A 22386-nucleotide genomic window follows, 5' to 3' on the forward strand; every position below is an offset into this window, starting at 1 on the left:
GCTGTGACCTTGCTTGCTTTTGTGGATTTTTATTGTCCTGACACATTTGGAGTCAGGACTCAAATCATCAAAGTTTGTGTCAATACCTTGTTCATTTATGTGGTTCAAATCATGCAAGTGAAGCCAACACAGCCATCACAACAATCCCAGTTCCGGGATACTTTTCAGCTTTCCCACCAAGTTGATTTGTTGGGCATAACTCAGTTTTTGATAAGGCGATGGGAGAAAGTTGGCAGGCCATGGGGTAGAGGATAATGCTCTCTTACCTTCCCAAACTCTTATCGGACATTGTTATGAAGAGGTGCAGGATTCACATGGGAGTTGTGGTATGCTATGTTTCAACACAGCTCCCTGGGTCCATAATTTGATTTGGCTTGGTGCAGTCCAGCCACGGGTGGAGCGGTCCCAAAGGGAAGTCTCAGACAGACGACAGAAGACAAGCCTGATAATGACGTATGGGTGACTGATAATCCTGCTGTGTATGGATGATGTTCTTGGTAATATTATGCTGGTGTCTTATCTCACAGACTCTCTTAAGATCTTTTTCATTTGGAGGATGGAACTTAATCATTCAGTCAGCCTCCAAAGGGGCCAATATAGATGAGATCTACATGAGGATTGTTTTAAAGCTGCTCCAATCAATACTCTTGTTTATTAAATGAATAGGTCAACTTTTTGGGAAATACGTATTTGCTTTCTTGCTGAGAGTTAGATGAGAAGCTCGATACCAATGTCATATCTGTTCGTTAAATATAAATCTACAGCCAGCAGGTGGTTAGCTTAGCTTAGCACAAAGACTGGAAACAGGGAAATAGCTAGCCTCTGTAAAAGAAATCTGACTACCAGTAACTCTAAAAAATTAACACATTATATCTCATTTGTTTAATCTGTACAAACACTGAAGTGTAAAGACAGTTATGGTTGACAAGTTGTGTCATTTTTGTCTTTCTGCTTCTGGTACCTTTAAGCTAAGTTAACCCTCACCAGGCTCCAGCTTTATTTTGAACAGATATAAAAGTGGTATTAATCTTGCCATCTAACTCGTGGCAAGAATGTGAATGAATTGCAGTAAATTCACATTCACATCACTGTTGTTGGAGATGGTAGTCGTGACAAATGGCATATTCCATCTCGTGTTCTCCATACGGCTCTTTGCCTTGTCATTTACTGAAGACATATAGGATTAACAGAGGCAATTTAAACAGAAAAGAAAACTACAGAAGATCGTTTTTGGATTTTGATGTGCTTCATGCACATTGTCTTGAGCTGCCCTTATAATGAGGGTCTGCTGATTCAGTCAAATGTCTCATCATGCTCAAATCCATGGCTTGCTGATGAAATGTTATGGGAGAGGGGATAGATGGTGAGACCTCAAATCACTGTGGATCAAAGCTTTTTTTGACCTCAACCACCCTGTAACTGAAAGCCTGAAGATCCTCAACACTGCATCACATTACCACTAAGCCATTTTTTTCCCTTATTCCCTGTAATGAATCCTTGCATGTTAGCTCCATACGGCCACATGCTTTTGATATAAACTCTCATATATAGTTTCATTGCACTCTGATATGCAAGATTGTGGGCTGCAGAAAAGCCACAGCCAGAATTCCTCCTAATATAGCTCTGCAAATTTGCAAACTTATCCTCGCAGAGATTTCTGAACTAACTGTGGGCCAAAGATAGACCCTGGCGGGACTCCGTGGAACCAGATCCTGCCTGTATGAGTGATGAGTAAACAGCCAAGGCAGGAGAGGTGGACTCATGGGTAGAAATCCATTATGTAAACACAGTGAAACATTTGATTTCCTCTTTAGAAAATGAATATTTGTTGATACTCCGCCTCGCTTCCGTTGAACTCTGTGATCAATGGTAAGTGATACAGCAACAGCAGGTGGTCGAGACTCAAACACTTGACTGTAAATTAATTCAACTCAATGCAGCTCGGCTCTCTGGCGCATTTCCCTGTTTAGAGAATAATTAATCTTTAAGTGACTCTGAGGCTCAGTGACCTGCCGGCTTTGTTTTAACTCCTGCCATCTTAGTTTGGTTTTAATGGACGATGTGCTTTAGCATAAACACGCTCAGGAAACTAAGCGTCTGGCAAATGGGGAATAGCAGTGTTTGTTTCTCAAAGAGCAAACCGTGAAATGCAGTGCGTTTGTCTCTCTGTGTGTGTGAGGACTCCTGCCCTGGCCAAATTACCAGAGGCCGCCTGCCTGCCCCATTATGTGTTTGGTGTCAAACTGACTGTGAAGAAGTGTACAGGGCCCCTGGGAGTCGTATACCAACCGTTCACTCACACTTTACTTACGCTCTCATTTCTCCATCTGATTTGTATATCATCTGTACACACTCTTGAGGTATAATAAACAGTGCTGTCCTCACCCTGACCTTACAGTGTCAAGATATGTCATTGCTTCCACTCCCTGGCCTGCATCGCCCAACTCTTAGAAAAGGCTTTGTTTTCCTTTACAGAAAGGAAACATGTTTATGGGGAACAAATGATAGAAAACAAAGACAACAAAGCTTCATTGCCCTCTAGTTGCATTTTACAGCAGTCCAATTTGAAGAAACAGATGTGGATGTAGTCAGAAAGTGGCTCTGCAGATGCTTTCAGTTTGGAGGTTGGACAGCAAAATTCCAGTCACCACACAGCAGACAGACACTCGCTCTGACGTGTGGAACTGAATGTTCATTGCCTTGTTATGATTCCAGCTCACTAAACCCCTTTTCCAAACTCAGATCTTCTGAACTTTTAACTTCAATGTCACAGTGAGTGAACAGGTGGGAGCTTTTCTTCCAGAAGAATCTATAATTGATGTGTAATGAGCTGAGGTATGCATAGCTTGTGGGCATTCCTTTCAAAATACCAGTATATACAGTCTGCTCGCTTTCCTCCAGCGTTGTCTGCCTTCCCACCAAATCCAGCCAACTTTACCCAGGAAATCCTTGTCTGGTTGTGGTGCCAGGGTTGCCCAAAGTCACATAACAGATTTTAAATATTCCATAACGCATGAAATACAGCACATGCTTCTCTTCTGTGTTTCATTAGCCACACATACTTTGCATATTATCAAACACAAACAACAAAACCAGAACTGCTTATGTTAGCTGACTGAATAATTAACATAAATGTGATGGTTTGTTTTCAGCATTGACCTCATAAAGAATGTACTTAATTTGCATTATTTTTCATTGAGCTCTAATACTGTGCATGGCTGGTTTAGTTTGCTAAGATCATACTAAGCCAGCAGAATATGCAGAATATGCAATCGATACTGATCTGTCAATAAAGCTATTACTATATGTAGATTGACTGTCCAGGTCCTAGCCTAAAAAAAATTACTTTCAAAAATAACACTGCAATTCTTTTAGTAAGTCAATATTACAGAGTTTGACAGTGAAACTTCATAAATACCCAAGTTGAATATATACTGATTCATCAATACTGCTAATGTACTGCTGGTTACTGTTAGCGTTACTGTAAACTTGATAGTTATGGAAGTACAACCACTTTCAGGACATGGGTAAAGCAAAAAACAGAGAAAAAACAGCTTCCTTTGTGTAACTTGTCTACTTTAATGTAGTAAAACAGTAATAAAATGAAAAACTGCATCATCAAACTCTAACCTATAATAATGTGGCTCAGGCCTTGTTTGATCATGTTTCAGTGGTATATGCCGGTAAGTACATGCATTTTCATATATCACAGCTGTTCTACTGGCATAATGCCAGTTACATCTTCCTTAAACTAGGCAACAGGCAGCTGTCACCTTTGTGATAATGCCTCAAAGGTAAATGCCTAGCTTTTTAAGGCTAGTGCAGTCCAGCAACTAGAGCAGCAGCACAGCCACTTTCAAATTGAAATGCTCCCCAAACTTTGATAGTTGCTGGGGGTTTTTACAGCATTTCTCTTGCTTTTTTATTTTCTCCGCTTCAAACTGACAGACAGTTCAAACCTTTGACTCTTAGTGCGACTGTGTTTACTGTCCATGCACTTGTCCTTTGAACAATAATTCTCAAATGAAGCTTTGACACAGAAGAATTTGAATTGAGGATTTTTGTTAGTCTATCATCTAGTTCCTCAAGTAGTAATTTTAGCTTCACTCTGTATTCATATTACAAATCTGTACCATGTGAGGTTGCTGACTGACATGCATTAATACTGCAGTGCCTGTCATTAGGACCTGAATATAAAGTGACCGCTTTCCTGCTCAATGGATGGACCCACTTGTGGCAGATGGACATCCAACCCAATCTGGAACTGAGACAAAGACGTCTGCCCCACAGTCCCCTGGGAAAATGAGTCTGCAGGTTAATTCTGACCCAATCAATCTGAGCCTTGCATGGAATTACATGTACCTATGAGTATTCCTGATCATCCACTCAGCTAATTAGCACCATTCATCTACTTTGAGTGGAGACAGTCCCATGGCACTCACAGGGTCAAACTAATTAAACATTTTGGCCCTATATGTCCCCTTGCTGCTACCCTCCTCCTCATTTACTTCAAATCTGAGCAACTCTGTGGGGATTGGGTGGGGCATTTCGTTTGGTCTGCAGACGTGCACTGGGTTTGATTATTGATCCGGACCTGAAGTCAATCCACGATTGAATGTTTAGAAGTCTGTCCGGGTTCACCCTGCAGAAGTAATCAAGAAAATGGAGAGTGGCAGGTCACAGACCTCCATTGCTATTGAATTGTTGTGTGGCAGACAAAACGACAAACAACACAAAGTGACATAGAGAGGGGGAGGGGCTGCTCAGAATGAGGACTCATGATTTCCATACTTTATTGATTTGTCTTTCCTTGGCAAGCAACGATTGGTGCTGAAATTAAAAACTGATGGTTGATAGATGATGGGCGTACTGGTGTGTTTGTTTGTTCCAAATTTTTGAATATCCTCCAAGTTCCAAATGATACCTTCATTTTGCCTGTTTTCTGTAATGAGACTCTTCCTTATGTCAAAGCAGGGCTAACCTTGGACACAGCAGCGGCCCCCCATATGAGAATGAAGTCATAGCTATATCCTCCTTCTATAATATAATCTTCTCTCCATGCGATTCCAGTTTCAAGCTTAGACGGTATTACACTCAGCAGTGTGAGTGATTCAAATCAGAACTGATAAGAAAAGTGGAAAATTTGATTTTCAATGGTTATACTCAGCTGCTAAAAATGCTGCATTACCTTCACGCTGCAGTACCACTCTGGCAGAGTAAACAACTGAATCCTTGGCTGTAATGAGAAAAATGGTCAAAACTCAAAATGATACTGCAGATCTCATTGTTGGATCCATCAACATGGACTCTTTTTAAAATGCATCAGAAAATACCTTTAGGAAAACTGTGATACGTTTTTATTATTTGAACTGATAGAAAGAAAATAGACAGCAATGTTTCAACTTTCCTGTCACAATTAAGATGGTTATTTAAAATCACTGCCTAGCTCCAGCAAGCAAAATATTAACGATAATTAAAGGTAGCAGTTATTCAGATGACACTGTCTTACTACTAATCCTGGCATATTGATTAAACTGTCTGAGCCTCAATCCGTGTCTCACTCAGGGTTTGATTGGTTTGGTCTTTAGGGGCCCAGATTGAAATGTAAGCACGAATAAATAATGAATAATGAAGCAATTAGCAATGTTAATAAAGCATGTCAGCCACCTGGATGACTGTTGTTCAGTGCAAACAGCATATCTTATAGTTTATGTTGCTTTATTAAAATCAGTCCAGCTTCATTAGAAAAGAAGAAATACAGTTGTTTGCTCACATAACAGATGAGACTGTATTTAGACACAGCAGTGCTTTGAGCTAAATGTTAATGTAAGTATGCTAATATGCTCACAAAGACAATGCCAACATGCTAATGTCTAGCAGGTATAATTTTAGCCATGTTTGCCATTTGTTTAGTTTGTTAGCATGCTAACACTGGCTAATTAGCACTAAACACAAACTGTAGCTGAGGCTGATGGGAATGCCATTAGTTTTACAGGTATTTGGTCATAAACCAAAGTATTGGACAAATTTCAATTTTGACCTGATGATGGCGCTAGATTAAAAGTGGAGCACCAAATGTATTACAATTCAATCTGGGAGAACATAAATTTCATGGGAATCCATTTAATAGTTGTTAAGATATTTGAGTCTGGACCAAAGTGGTGTATCGACCAACCGACATTGCCATTCCAATAGCCACGCTGCTAGCAGGCTGAAAAGATTTGCATGGTAAAACTGCATTATTAGATTTTTTGGCCATTTGGAAGCAGAGGAACAAGCTGAAAACACAACGTGTAACATGTTATTACCTTATAAAGTTTTTTATGGTGGACGTATTAGAAAACAATTGCCTTTTTACACCATTTAAACTTTGAACCAGTTTGTCAAGAGATATAAAAGTGTCTTGAGTATGTCCAAGAATCCCAAAAAGCAAAACTGATTACACAAAGTGCATACTATTCTGAAGTACTTTGTTATGTAACTCAAGGCAAGTGTTACATTTCAGCACTTTCAGCTAATGCAGTGGCTGCAGAGTGTAAATGTAAGCTCAGTGTTAAAAACATCATCCATCAAGATGATTAACAACAGAGCCAACTGAGGCTCTTTACAATGAATTAAAGCTAATCGAATTCTAGTATGCCAATGACAAAATGCTTTCAGACGTTGATTTATCTTGTGATTGGTCATGCTCGTCAGTTGAACCCTGACCTCAGGAAGCATATAAAACAGCAGGAAGTTTACACAAGCCTCAATTTATAAGTGATGGGTGACACAGGGCCAATATACCCTCCCTGTTGCTGCCATCCAGGTACTCTAATCTGATAAATGGGCCTTTGTTTCACAAGAATTTATACATTATGGGGATGTAAGTCTGCATAGTATTTAGACACCTATGCTGAGTCTACACATTTATTGAGAACAGTAATAAGGTCATAAGATCATTATTAATAATCTAAATCCATAAACACAAAACACAATTTACTGGAAACATACAAATAAATAGTTGTTAGAAGCTTTTTCAAAACTTTATATTGTTGGGATCCATGAATGGAGTTTGCTGGTATACAGCTGAGTCTAATGTAGAGGAAAAACAAAACCATAATGTTATAATGAAGATGAAAACAAGCCGCAATTTTTGGAAACACAGTATCTCTGGCAACAGTGTGTTTAGAGTGGAGTCTCATTGTGTTACCGCTGCATGAAATCAGCTTTTATCCAGTAATGACACAGATAATACTTCACTTTATATATCTGCTGAATACAAAATTGCATTCATCCTTAAAGTTGGAGCACACAATATCAGTAGTTGCTGGATTAGTTCTTCAAGTTTACTGTGAAAAGGGAAAATGTTGATTTTTCTGAAAAGGTTTTGGTGGAAGGACAAGAGTGCAGCAGTGTTTTTTTTTTTAGGATCGTATTCAATAAGTGGTGGGCCTGTGTAGTGTCCAGTAAATATGAAATATGAAAAGGAGCTGCTGTGCACCAGGAGTTACAAGTCCAGGGCTTACTGAAACCATGACCTACAAGCTGAGACATGATTTGAACCTCTTCTTGTACTATGTGCTTCCTTCCACAGGTGAATGACTTTGGTGGGTGTCTGGGGGCTGGTTGGTAGAGGGGAATGGTGGGTGAAGGTGAATGAAAGAAAGTGTGCAGCTCCTCTGGGACACTGGATAATTTGAGGTGGGTATCTGGGAACCGAAGGTTCACGGTTCATGGTGAGTGGTTGCCGGGATTGCAGCTCCATGGGGAAGTCTTAGGTGTGTCAAAGGGTTTGCAGTCACCTTCCAGTCCCAACACATGGGAACTGACATCATGCATCTGTGTCTAATGCCAGGGTCGGGTAAGGGATACGACTTGACCCTTGGCCTTGGTGAAATTCATCCATTCGTCATGCATCACTGCATCAGGGGCTGCAGCTTCTGGCACATCTGTTCATAATGCAGGTAGCGTGTGGGGGCTGCTGCTTCCGTGAATCTGAACAATCTGCTGATGTATATAAATTGATTGCAGTTGAGCCATGTGCGTCTAGAGAGACCCTGGCTCTCAGCTTAATGAGGTTGTATATCCTTTGAGTTTTAGTGAGTTTAGGCAGACAGTACTCACCTTTGAACTTTGAAAAATCCAAAAGAATCTTGATAAGATGTGTTGAGAGATAGTTGAAAATGTCAATACATCGAGGGGTTTATTTTTGCCTGTTGATGCATAAAGTATCCATCCATCTTTACACTTCAAACAATGCCATGAGTGTTGCAAAGCGTCTCATTTAGTTGTCCATGGGTGTTTGAAGGGATTGTGAAAAGGAGCCTTTAGGGAACTTCAGGTGTTTACATCGTCTAAGACGGATGACGCTAGCTCCCTTAAGCTTAAACACACTGAGTACACGTTACTTTTTGTTTGGCTATCTGTAATGCCAGACTTCCATTAACTCTCATAGCGCTGGTCACAGAACAGAAAAAGTTCTCACACACTCTTAAGCAAAACAAGAAGAGAGGTTATGTTAAAAGCCTATATTTAGTCGGACATGGTTAAAGCATTGGTTAAACAATGATCGGTTTTGACCCCACAGTTATCTCCACTATGACGAAGACCCTGTGAGATTGAAACCAATTAGCGTTTTAACCAATATGCCCAACTAAATCAAGGCTTTTAATATTGTAATTGACTGAGTGATATGTTACAGTTTTACTGTTATGTTACAAATGTCACTGTGTTAATAGAGATATTAGTTCAGCTAATCATCAAAAATCATTTGCTGTGAAGCCTGTGAGTCACGCCAGCTACCTCTGACCATAATTTGTATGAGATAACATACCTGTGATTGACAGAGAGTTTGAGGGAATTTTTGTTGTTCTTCCTGTTAGTGCTGGAGGCTGGGGTTAGTTCATATGTGGGAGTGTAAGTGTGAAGCTAGTTCAAAGAGCTAACAGTTAACAGGTTTTGTTGTTTTAGCATTGGCTATGACCCATGGTAGCCTGTGTACTGTTTGTTAAATTGCCAGGGAAACAGGTAACGTCTCGTCGTCTTCTTGCGGAGGGACACTACAACATAACTTAACTCCTAAGGTCAGCATATAGTTTGCCTGAAGAACATTTTCTTTATTGTGACCAGCATTTTCGAGCACCTTTAAGAGGAACACATCAAAGCCTTGGGGAGTTTTACTGCATATGTGGAAAAAATTGTATAAAGCTTTTTGTGGCTCCAGAAGGAGCTGCGTGAAGACTGATAAATTGCCTCAAGTGATGTCACCTATGACAATGTCGTAGGAGTGCAATGCTAAATCGGTGGAGTACTCTTTTAAGGTTCCTTACTACATGTGAAACTGACAGAGCACTTGGCCTCTTCATTCTTCTTTATACTCTTACAGTCCCTTTGATCATAACCATTCAAACCATTAACATTCACTGTGTTTTGACTTGTGGAAGGAGTTGCAGCGACAGCAGAAAATCTGCATCTTCTCCATTTCTCAACCCGGTCAGAGAGGTCAACCTGTGATTGACACAAAGACGATGATAGACAGGTGACCCCTGACCTTAAATAAAGGCTCAATCAGTTCAGAATTGACACTGACATGATCTCTTTAAATCTAGGAACACCCACAGAATAAATATTGCCATCAACTGCATTGAAAACAATGGCAACTATTGAGTGACTGTTGCTCTAAGCCAATTGAGAAGAAAATCCCCATGGAGGATCCTCTCTCCATCTGATTGAAATTCCTATAGAGGAGCTGCATAACTATCTGAAGTCACAGCAGTGATCCACAGTGACAATCAAATTACAGGAATTCAGATGAAGAAGATAAAACAGTCCCCCTCGATCAGACTTTTATCTCTGTCTCCATTCAAAACTATTCACTGAAGTCATGTAAATTATGATAAATGGTGCGGAATGTGCTTGTTGCAACAGGCTTTTGCTTTTCCCTTTAAGGATTGTCTCTAATTTATATGTAGTATCTCATCAGTATTAATCACTGAGGGTGTTTACTGTCAAAGTAATCACTGTAGATCTTATCAAAGTTTGTATTCACTGGCCAAATCAGATACACTGCTGATCTGAGAGTTTAACTGGAGGTTAAACCAACATGTTCCTGACACGAGAAAGGAAAACAACTTTTCCTATCAGCTGATCAAAGCTATTTTTTGATGGCATATTAGTTTACGATAAGAGTTAACCAGGCATTATACAGTTTTATGCTCACTTGTTGTTTTTTGTTATTATTCTACTTGTGAATTATACTTGATATCACTTCAACATGTCTTCAACCTGAGCCTGAGTCTTCAAAGGGTCCCTGTTCTGTGGAAGACATCTTGCCTTGTTCCTGTGCCAAAGATGCCGCGTCCCAGTGGTTCCAAGGACTACAGACCGGTGGCACTGACCTCCCACATAATGAAGACCCTGGAGAGACTGGTGCTGGAACAGCTGCGGCCCATGGTCAGACCCCTCCTGGACCCCCTTCAGTTCGCCTACCAGCCCCGGCTGGGAGTTGAGGAATCCATCATCTTCCTGCTGAAACCTATCCATACCCACCTGGACAAGCCGGCAAGCACGGTGAGGATTATGTTTTTTGACTTCTCCAGTGCTTTCAACACCATCCGGCCAGCCCTGCTGGGTGAGAAGCTGGCAGTGATGCAGGTGGATGCCCCCCTCCTGTCCTGGATTGTGGACTACCTAACTGGCAGACCACAGCATGTGCGCCTACAGCACTGTGTGTCGGACAGCGTGGTCAGCAACACTGGGGCCCCTCAGGGCACTGTCCTCTCTCCCTTCCTCTTCTCTTCTTCCCCATCTACACCACAGACTTCAGCCACCACATAGAGTCCTGCCACCTTCAGAAGTTTTCTGATGACTTTGTGGTGGGATGTATCAGCGGTGGTGATGAGTCTGAGTACAGGGATGTAGTGGGGAACCATCTGCAGCTCAATGCGACAAAGTCTAAGGAGCTGGTCGTAGACCTATGAAGGGACAAGGCCCCAGTTACCCCAGGTTCCATCCAGGGGGTCAGTGTGGACATTGTAGAGGATAGTACCTGGCAGTATACATGGACAACAAACTGGACTGGGCTAAGAACACTCAAGCTCTGTACAGGAAGGGCCAGAGCCGCCTCTATTTTCTGAGGAGGCTGAGGTCCTTCAACATCTGCCGGACAATGCTGAGGATGTTTTATGAGTCTGTGGTGGCCAGTGCTATCCTGTATGCTGTTGCATGCTGGGGCAGCAGGTTGAGGGTAGTGGATGCTAACAGACTCAACAAACTGATCCGTAAGGCCAGTGACATTGTGGGGGTGGAGCTGGACTCTCTGGCGGTGGTGTCAGAGAGGAGGATGCTGGCCAAACTACATGCCATCTTGGACAGTGTCTCCCACCCACTCCATGACGTGCTGGTCAAACAAAGGAGTAACTTCAGCGGAAGACTCATCCCCCCAAAAAGCACCACAGAGCGCTACAGGAAGTCATTCCTGCCTGTGGCCATCAAACTCTTTAACTCCACCCTCTAAGTGTTAGTCTATATGACCCTAAGTCATTAAACTGGACATTTATCATTACATCTCTGCAATACTTGACATAATTGTGCAATATTCTGTGTAATACTCCTGTGCAATATACTCTTTTCAGTTTAAAATTCCCTATTTATTGATATTAATATTTATTCATACCTCTATTACTGCTGTGCAATATCCTCCGCCTCATTATAATCTTAATAAGCTACACTTAACTTGACAGTTCATGCACTATTATTATCATCAACCGGTAAACCCACTTTGTACTTCACACTTATTTTATTTTATACTTATACCCACTTGGTACTTAATTTATTTTCTAACCTGTATTATAGTGTATTATATTTTTTGCTAGTACTTCTATTCTTGTGTGCACTGATGTGATAGTGAGCTGCTGTAACAAGAGAGTTTCCCCGCGGGGATCAGTAAAGTATTTCTGATTCTGATTCTGATATCAAGACAGAAGGCAGGCATGTTTTGCATCCCAAACAATTTGCAGTTGTAGGATGCATGTCTGATAGTATTTTTCTGTAAAAAAGATGGACACAGTGACAATTCAGGGAAATGAGGCATGAAATTCAATAAAGCAGCAGAAGGCACAGTAACAAGATGGGAACTTGCATGGCAAGTTAATGAGCTGTATGTGACAGGCCAAAATGGATTTGCCTCCGTGATGATGATGTTGAATGAGAATGTAGCAGGGCGGGTGGAAGTATCTTGTGTGTAGCATAATGTAACATCTTATACAGCTCAATCTTCAAGTCTTTATTTGTCTCTCTGGCGTGCTCATCATTAAAATAACTTATTTAGCTGATAGCATCTGCTGCGTGACTATGTGTCTGCACTATGAATAGCAGTCTTTCACTATGAGGAGCATGGAAGGATATAAAGAATTAAATAAGTTCATAGATTAGGACATAACCCCACCTAAAAAAAATTGTCTGCCAGAAACACATGTATAATCAGTCTACATTTTCTTAAGTTTGAATGAGGGAGCTTTTGTCATTAGGTTGGATCACACACATGAGCACACCCTGCATCTTTAAATACTGGAATTGTTACGTAATTGGTTGAACCTCTTAGTGCCTTTTAAAAGATGTAATGTTGGTTGACATTCAGGAGAAAATTGAAGAATTAGCTTCCTTGCTCTTTGGTGAAAGGCAGGTAAGAGCTGCAAGCATAACCTGCTGGATATAGCGTGACCAGCCAGCTAAGTTTATCACTCCACACATTGACAATTATCCATAATTTTTCTAACACTGCATTGCTTTTACCCTCTTTACCTGCTTTTGCACTCACTTCCAGTCATGTACCATTGCTTATATTCTATTTGTTTCACACAAAAAACAGCAACAATCAGTAACTCCTATAAGAGAGGTTAATCAAGTTGTCTGAATCTTGTGGAATATTGGCAAGTCTCACTATTTTGCAAGTCAATTCAGTCAGGTTGAAGATTGCACTCCGGCATGCATGAGGCAAGATCTATTTGCAAGCAGAAACAAATGCATCTTCCCTTTCAGCAAACTTTTGGGGCTCCCCAAATCCAGAGCTCTACAGCTTCCTCTTTTCTAGCTATGTCACCATCCTTTGGTATGGTATCTTATTCTATTGTAGTATTGAGTTTGTTGATATGTTGGACAAAAATCTTAATTTTAAGCATCACATTGAAACACTAACTAAGAAACATATTCTGTATCACTTGTAATGTATTGTATTTTATTGTATGTGTTTAATTGGCATGCACTCAACATGTAACTTTGCTGCCTTCTTGGCCAGGTCACCATTGAAAAAGAGATTTCATCTCAACTGTTTTTTACCTGGTTAAATAAAAACAAAATTCGACTAGAGCCTGTATCATGTCTCCTTCCATCGGGAATCCAGAAGGCTGGCTCCTCTTCCTGTGAAGTCTCTCCCATTCTTTCCTGTCCAGTCTTCACTATCACTCAGTCCACACTGTCCTGTTACCAGACTGCCTTGTAATGCTTTTAAGGATTTCTAATGAAACATCGACTTGCCATTCTTCTCCAAAGACTTGCTGCTTATTGCATCCCCCAGAACATATGCCAGCCCCATGATCTCCAAGCATACTTCTGTCTTCCAAGATTACCTGGCAGGAACAAGCTTCTTCGAGTGACAATCTGGACTACACTGTCATTGTCTCAGCTTGCCTACTTGCCCTGTATTTCATACTCCCTCTGCCCAAATTTCCATTCCACAGTTTTCTGAGTTTTCCCAGCTTTCATTGGGGCAACACCACAGCCTTCTTTTTAAAACTCCTCTCTGCACTCAGTCCCTTCCAAGCTCTTGTCTCAGCCCTCATCTTCTGACCTGCTCTTCACTTAAGAGACTAGCTCAGTAGCTATCAAACATCAGATGCTCAACCATCTGAATGGTATCCAACACTATCAGCCTTCCAAACACCCAATTACTCTGGCCACCTCTGCCATCCAGCATGGCATCCCCAACAGTATAGTCCAGCTCAGTGGCAAACAGCTCTCCCAAACCTATCATTCTTACAACCTCTCCACCCTCCAGCAAGTCCATTATTCCAGGATCAGCTTCCAGGACTCTCCTCCCAGCAGCTGTCACTTGCCTGAATCCAAAAACTCGATCCAAACTCAGAGTCTCTAGGACCAGTTGTCTCATTTTGTCTAATCCCAAAGTGATCAGCCTCATCCAGAGCCAAATATCTACATAGCCAGCATTGGTCTTGTCATTACACGGTTTCTAAAAATCCCTGCTACCCAGGCCTGTTGTGTTACTCATTTGAATGTTGTCCAGCCTTTTGAAAAGCCATTTTGACAAAAATCTGCTGTGTTTCCTGTTTCAATCATGTTGCCCCATGAAACCAAGAGTTCAATTTAGGAACCTCCTATTGTATTTTACTTTGAATGATAACTCTTCACACTGTCTCATAATCTACATACATTTCTCACATTGATTTATTCTTTAAGTGTAGAAAATAGAAGATAGTTCCATGTCAGTCCACCCTGAATTTGAATACGGAATGACATAGCTCCAGTCAAGCCTTGGAATATACAGATGTGGAATACATATGTGTCATTGTCATAAAGTGTGAAGAAAATATTTCTTTCTAACTTGGAAGCTACTTAAGGGGAAACCTAAACCTGAATTCAAGAGGTTGCATGTAATATTTTGGATGTAATCTTGCTGATCCCTTAAGACAGATAAGTATGATTTAAAGTATTACAATGTCTGTATCAGGAAATCAGAGGCATGCAAGAAATGATCATCACAGAACACTGCTCTGTCCTGATACAGAGCTTTTGATATCTGGGAAATTTCTTAGAAGCCAGTAAACCACATATAAATCCAACATGAAGCTTGTAAAGCTGCCTCTGAACACCCCAACTACTGTACCAGTGGTTGTTTTACATGTAAGTTCATTAAGTTTATTAAACAGACTAATAAACGTGTGGATGTGGATGACGTTATCTATTAAATCTATTAAGATGACAGTGTTGAACTCCATCCTACTGTGGAGCTCAGTATCACATGCAGTACATCAGCTACACAAGAAGCAGGAAGTTGGATAAATCATAACCAGATTCCATTAGTTCCCCTGTAGAAGTTAATGCCTCAGGTAAAGAACTTTTAATTTGATTTATTATGTCCCCCACCCACTGAGATGGAAGTATGGAGGACAGGAAATGATGTGCAGTGATGGGAGAGGAGACACACATGAGAAATCACCAGTATAGTGTGTCAGGTAAAACGGGGACAGATGGGCTCCACACCGGCCATCATGGTCAAAATAGCACAAACTCATGCAGAAATGTGCTCATCCTTCCTGCTAAACACAGTGGCATCATGCTCTTCTTTCTTTTATATTGAATTATAGTCAAATCAAATCAAGACCCCATTACCTCACCCTTCTCCAGTCTACAAAAAAACCCAGTGAGAGATAGTGACATCACAACATGATACACATTTAAACAAGGTGTTGTAGTGTGTGTCAAGCAAGGTACTCCAGAACACAGGAAAGAGCTGTGCAGTTTAGTGATATTTATTAAACAAAAGGTGCAAAGCTTACGGGATGGTGAAGCAGGCAAAAGTCAAATCCAAAGAAGCAGTCCAAACAGGTAAACAAATCCAAGGGCAGGCAGGAGAGTCCAAAAGTCCAATAAACGGGCAAGGTCCAGGAAAAACAAAGATCAAAAAAACACCAGGAGAACAAAACACCAGAACAAGGCTGGGATGCTTGACGCAAGGTACAAAGACAAAGACGAACTGACCAAGAAACAAGGGAAGCACAGAGACTATATACACGGGTGAGGGCAGGATAACTTGCAACTGTCCCTCAGAACTGCAGGTTTTAAAGAATTAACTAAGCTAAGCTAACAAAGCTAACAAATTATTTCAAAGGTCCTCTTTCCTCCTCCTACCATTAGTTGATTTAGATGTCAAAATGCACATAAATATCTAACACATAGTACATTAAATTTATATGGTTCTCACTGGAAAGCTATTTATTGATTTTTTTTTGTTGGTTACACAAATAACCTAATCTCTAAGCTCTTTCGCTAAGCCTCACTGCTGCTGTCCGTACCTAGAGTTTAATACTGGCACATTGATTTAGAAATAAACACTAACACGTGTGTCATACTGTAGGTGTGTGGTTATACTGTCCAGTTGCTAGAAATGTATGGACGCCCGCCAGCCAGTCAGAATTAGGAATTCAGTGGCCGTGGTATAATTTCAAATAACCCATGTTCATCTTCAGCTTCTTAAAACCTATGGTGGCTTACATGCCAGTCACCTATAAACCTAAATGCTTGCTCAACAAGAGTGTGTGATGGAGCTTCAGTAACTCCCTCACCAATCAGTTGAAAAGCCCTTTCACTCAATAACTTGACATCTGTCTTTTGGTTATGTAATTTATCATCAAAATGTTGGTTGAGTTGATCAATACATTTGCTTTATTTAGGATGTTTTCATTCAAGTATTTGTGTCTGAAATCACTCCTAACTATATAGTGCACTGTATGTACTATCCGCCATTTTATTTGAGTGTCCAAATTCTGAGTGTGAAATTGATGCACTATACTGTGCCCTCAAAAAAGTAAAAAGTAGCTACTTTCTGCTAACAATCCCAGGCATTGCATTTTTAGATGCAAAAATTACAGTCACACAGGACTACACCTGTCAGTGATGATAAATAAGTGTCTGAAATCTCAATTTACTGCCCATTATAAGGGTAAACTATTAAGTGTCAGTTATATAGGGAATATCGAGTGAGTGAATGAGGCAGTGATTACGGACACAGAATTTGTTTTTTTTTAGGTGAAAAATTAAATGTTGCTAACTGACTTGGCAGTTTTAATTGTTTTGTCGCACCCTTGCTAATATGTAGGTGTTTTTTTGCTTTTGTTTAAGCAATTGTGGATTTGTACTATGTGTATATAGTAACACTGGAAAATGCTAAAAACCAGAGCTCTCAACCACTGTTGTTGGTGCTCCAAGCCACTCAGAAATGCTAGCTTACATCTTCATCAGTTGGGTTCAGACCCATACAGAGTGACAATATGTGGTCATTCATGTAGTCTGGTTGTGTTTTAGCTTTGGAAGAGTTCCAAAAAGACTCATTGGAACAAAAATGAGTCAGTGGGCAAATGAATCACCGTAATGAGTTCACTAATTGTTTCCTCTCTGTAGCTCATCACCAGCTTGTCTGTCATATCCTTTTTCACATTTCCGTCTTTCCTCCTCTCTGTGCCAGTCTGTGCTGGACCTTCTGTTTCATCTGTAGAGTGAGATCGTGCACCGCTGATGTCCTTCTATTATGAAAATGGCCGTCTCACAGAGAAAGTCACACTCCATCTCACTTTCCAGCCCCAGTCACTCCACATTACAGAGCAGAGCTGACCTCAGTGGTGCAGACTCCATCACTGCACAGCACTGTACTTGTACAGTAATGTATGGATTCCAGCTGATGACTTCAGACACTGAGAAAGAGGTGCAGGGAGATTTCCCTCAAGCTGTTTTGACACGGAGCGTGACTCTGGCAGAATTTCTCCCCTCTTTTTGCAGGGGTGGCTTAACCTCTCGATTAATCTCTCAGAGTGAGCTGTTGAAAGTGAAGGACGCTGCCTATTTCTGTTAAGCATTTATCAGATCTGCCCTTTTCTGCCTAGCAGCTAATTAGCGATCCCATTATTCACGTCTCTGCCTTTTTTGTTTTTCCTCACTTTCACAGGCTTACAGAAGTGTCGGCCACAAGTATGCACCGGCTGCGCGGATGGAATGAACATATGTAAAATCAGATCAGCTGCCCCGATGGGGTAGGAAAAAATCTGGTTTTATATCTAGAAAAAAATATGTGCAGCACACCAATCAGTTAGAGGTTCAATCACGCATCAGCCTGGAAAATAACAAGCTGTTTGTCTCCTTGATATTTTAATAATCATTATCAAGCAATCGTCAACCAGCTAATTGGGATGTCTTGCTGTATTACACTGACTGGAATGTGTATGACTGCTCGCTTTGCAAGTTTAATAGGTTTTAGATTAAATGGAACATTTTATTACTGTACAAGATAACCTCTCAGACAGATTTTGGAGAATGCTGGACAGTCCATTAAACTCCATCAGAATGGACCTGTCAACACTGAGAATAGACTTTTGAGTGAAGTAGAAGACATCCTGTGTCCAGCAGTTTTGAAACGACAAATATTCATGGATTCTGGATTTTTCAATGTGGGAGGAGTAGATGGAATTTGAGAATTTTTTAACGAGGTAACAACTTTTTTGTGGAAAGAAAATATAAGTCACAAATTATTATTCAAAGCAGAGTATTTTTCTATCTTAAAACAAGCCTGGAGGGGGATCTTTCAGTAATCTATAAAGAAAAACTTCAACATTCACTGGTTGCAACTTGTTAGAGGCTTTTCTGTTTAATATCATTCTAAAGAGCACCTTGTGCTCTGAGAAATGATGGGCTACTTTTGCTATCTTCTGACATTTTATAGACTAAATAATTTATTAGTAAATTAGGACAATAGCAAACAGATTAATCGATGATTCAAATAATCATTAGTTGCAGCCCTACCAAAGCTTCAAATCCCTGTGATCATTTTCATGTTGATAAAACATGCAAACCATAGAAGAACACTCTGGTCATAGTCAACTTTTCTTGGATAACAAACTTTCCTGGTTGTTTAGCGTCATAGGAAATGAATGGATTTCCTATGTTAAGTTGATCGTGTACCTCACATTCTGAGTACACAGGAAAGAGCAAAGCCATAAAGAAACAGTGAGCAGTGACCCAAAATAAAATGTTACAGCAGTGGTGACAGTATATTAGCATGTTACAGCTGAGTCTGTGACTAGACAATATCTTACCAGGTGCATACATGTGCATGTGAGCATCGCAGAACGGCCTCCCCCTGATCTTGGCCTGCGCATTTAACGTCAGTGTGACAAATGCGTAACATCTGCAGTGCTAACAAGGGACCGCTTGTTCAAAGATGTGTGCATGGCCAAGAGATCAAGCGAGAGAGGAGCAATGCATGCACAGCGCCCAACAACACCATAAGCCTTGCCACCTGCGAATTGTGTAACAGAGACACTGCAGATTGGATGTTGTGTGACCAAACTGTATTTTTGATCTGAGACAAACATCATTTTGAGGATTTAGGATCACTTACTGTAAGACACAGTTCCCTATAATCATGTCTCCTGTCAGACGTTACAGCTGCATGGTGTTTGTTACCCGGTTACATGCTCTTTGGCTCATCACACTCATTAAGTTAATTTACTGCTCAAGCTCTGTCATGGGGACTGTAAAGCATATGCCTCATCTCTATATTGCTCCCACCCACCTCTTTCCATTCTTCTTCTTTTCCACCAATGATGAGCATGCAATCAGGCCCAGTGAAAAACCTGCATCGCTCTAGTGGGCCATCCTGACACTTTCATTGGAGAGGGGTAAATCAGGCTCCATTGTCAGGGAGAAGGGTAATTATTTCCTCCTGTCTCAGCCACCAGCGATCCCCCCTTTCCTCCCCCATTTTACTTTCTCTGTGTCAGATGCTTTCATCAAAGACCTGGCTCACACATTCCCTTTCCTTTCCTTTCTTTCCTGAGCTGATTTTAGCAGTAAGCTCTAATACTACCTTAAAGGCAGAGCGCTAAAGTGTAAAATCCTGGCTCAAGTGACATGTGACACTCAGCTCAGAAGTAACACAAATGCATCCATTCATGAAAATGCAAACGGAGCATAATTGAGCTCTCTGGAGCTCAGTATGGAAATAGTTAAATCAAATGCATGTTGCTAGTGGCTAACACGTGGTAAGACATATTGTAGCATTCATGTATCCAGCCAAGTCCTTCTAGACTCCTGACTCCTCTGGTTTGGGCTTGTGTTGAAGCTACAAATATGTACTGCAATAAGCATTTGTTTTTATGCAGCTTTGGCATGGTTTAGACCCTCTATACATAGCATTTGTAGCTCTCTGTGCTGAGCAAGCTTTATCCAATGAGCCCATTTAAAGCAAATGTGTGTTAACTGTATGTTTTTTCCGTTTCTTCAAAAGAGCTGAACATGATATCCTTTCTACAAGTCTGGTTTGCACGGAGTGTGCCTCTCACCAAAAGCATCCACATCTTTTTTATAGCTGACCACATTGGATAAATGTCACATGTTATTACTTTACTTATTTGTCTATTTACACTTTCTATCCTGATGATGAAATCATTCACTTATGTGGCAAGACTACTCAAATGATTGAAGGGTAAAGGCAGTTTAATTAAGAATGCGTCAGCAAAGAAAAAAAGCAATAACTCAGCTGTTTTTAGCCACGCTAGCTGCGTGGCTCTAGGGATGGCAATGTCGGTCTGTTGACTGGTCCACCACTTTGGTCCAGGCTGAAATATCTACCTTCAATCCAGTTCATTTGTGTCCTTGTCAGGATGAATTTGATAACTTTGGCTATTTTTTAACTTTGCATACAATTAATCTCTCCAATACTTTGGTTTATGACTAAATACCTGCAAAACCAATATTCCCATCAGCCTCAGCTGTATCCTGTGTTTAGTGCTAATTTGCAAATGTTAGCATGCTAACTCAATTTAGCATTGCATAACATTGTCAGACTCACCATGGATAGTTTTTAAAAAAGGATCAAAACTGATCAAGCAGAACCAGATATATTGTCTTTTTTATTCCACAAATTCTTCTTCCTTCCTTATGGTGCCTACATTACTTTGAAATGGAAAATCAGTGGAAAATCAGTTCCCCTTTAAGATGATTGTAAACATTATACCTGCTAAACAGCCGCATGTTAGCATTGTTATTGTGAGCATGTTAGCATGTTGATGTTAGCATTTAGCTCAAAGCACTACTGTGCCTAAGTACATCCTCACAGAACAGCTAGTGTGGCTGAAGACCTTTTTAGTCTTGTTTTAACCACTTTCAGTATGAAACTCCATATCTGAGTCATAATTTATTTGCATATTGATGTAGCGTCTGTGTTAAAATGGTTCCAGCAAATACTTACAAGCTGATTCATTATTGTGGAAAAACTGATGATACTTACTATGAGGAACAAAAATTAATGGCAAATGTCTGTTTTCATTCATATCATCACGCAGGGCAAATTTGATATTTTTTGAAATGGCTACTTGATCATCCACAGATTAAAAGCAGCCTCAGTCCTGAATGTGTCTGACCTTTCTTCATCCTCTCTCCAGCTCGCTCATGTTTTGAGCTGTACATGTTAAAGTTTGCTGTCTAGTTACCAGAGGGGGGAGAGAGGAAGATCGTGGAAGGGAGGGGTTGGGAGGAGGAGGAGGGGAAGGAGGAGGGGGACTTCAGTGGAGAGTGTGTAATAGGACACCAGCCCTCTCTGTCTTTTCGCTCTCCTCCCTCTCTCCTCTCCTCTCTCCTCTCCTCTCCCCTGTGCTCTCTCAGTCAAGCCTGCTCTGTGAGCACTTAGATGGAATAGCAGTATTTTTCTTCTTTTGTGTCACTGTAGGAAACTGGAAGCAAGGTGTCTTAAGGGGAATAAATAAGATCCAGATCTGAGTTGGTACCTGGCTTGTTCTAGTGGGACCAGCAAAGGAAGAAGCTCTTGAAAGGTGAGTCCTGGACCAGGGACTGATCTGGATCCTGTCTCTGTAGATAGAGGGTTTACCTGCTGTAATGTACCGTACTGTAGTGGAGCAGATCACACAGTGGAGGCAGAGAGGAGGTGGTTGGCAGGAGGCTAACAGGTGCAGAGTCCCACCACTGAGAATAGATGGAAGTAAACTCAGCCTGACTGTTGTATAGTCTGCCAAATGTAACAAATTTCACTTGCTGCTCCTTTTAAATCTTCTGTAATATTACAAACATTACTACTGTAACATGCTTTATTTCTCTCACATGCTTTGGGTGTACTATCTATTTTAAATACAGTATACATTTCCATAATATGAGTCATGACTTTGTTGCAGTTGCTGTATGATCCTGAAGCTGAAAAAACAGAAAATAAGCATTTTTAAGTGGTTATTTGGTTTTTATTGCACCAGAAAAGCTTTCTGGTCTGGTTTAAGTAACCAACCTACTATACAAAGCCCTTATTATACTAAGAAGATGATTTTCCAGAATCACACGGTTTTAATGCTTCATCACAATATTCTCATATTATTTAATCAGTAGATATAAAGTTGAAATACTTGAAATACAGACATTTTGCAGTTTTTGGCTGTGCCTACAAGTCATGTGTGTGAAGGAACGTGTGGTCGTAACAGAGCCGCTGACAACTGAATGACAGGGTGTGGTATGAACACACGCCGTCCTATTAGAGCCGGGACAGAGGGAGCAACATGCAAGTTGTTTACCATTTCATTTTGACATTTTGATTTATTCTACAGTCAAGCCAAAATA

At 40.7% G+C, this 22386-nt stretch overlaps 1 protein-coding gene across 1 annotated transcript in view; it reads left to right on the plus strand.

The window, feature by feature from the left end:
- Positions 1-21392: 21392 nt before the first annotated feature.
- The window catches only part of sema3c (sema domain, immunoglobulin domain (Ig), short basic domain, secreted, (semaphorin) 3C), a 42030-nt gene continuing 41036 nt past the window's right edge, over positions 21393-22386 (plus strand). The window contains exon 1 of the mRNA XM_044186454.1: positions 21393-21596. The gene's annotated coding sequence lies outside the window, so the exon portion shown is untranslated. The remainder of the gene's footprint in view (positions 21597-22386) is intronic.

This window comes from Siniperca chuatsi, linkage group LG23 (genome assembly GCF_020085105.1).
Source record: "Siniperca chuatsi isolate FFG_IHB_CAS linkage group LG23, ASM2008510v1, whole genome shotgun sequence".
Classification (NCBI taxonomy): domain Eukaryota; kingdom Metazoa; phylum Chordata; class Actinopteri; order Centrarchiformes; family Sinipercidae; genus Siniperca; species Siniperca chuatsi.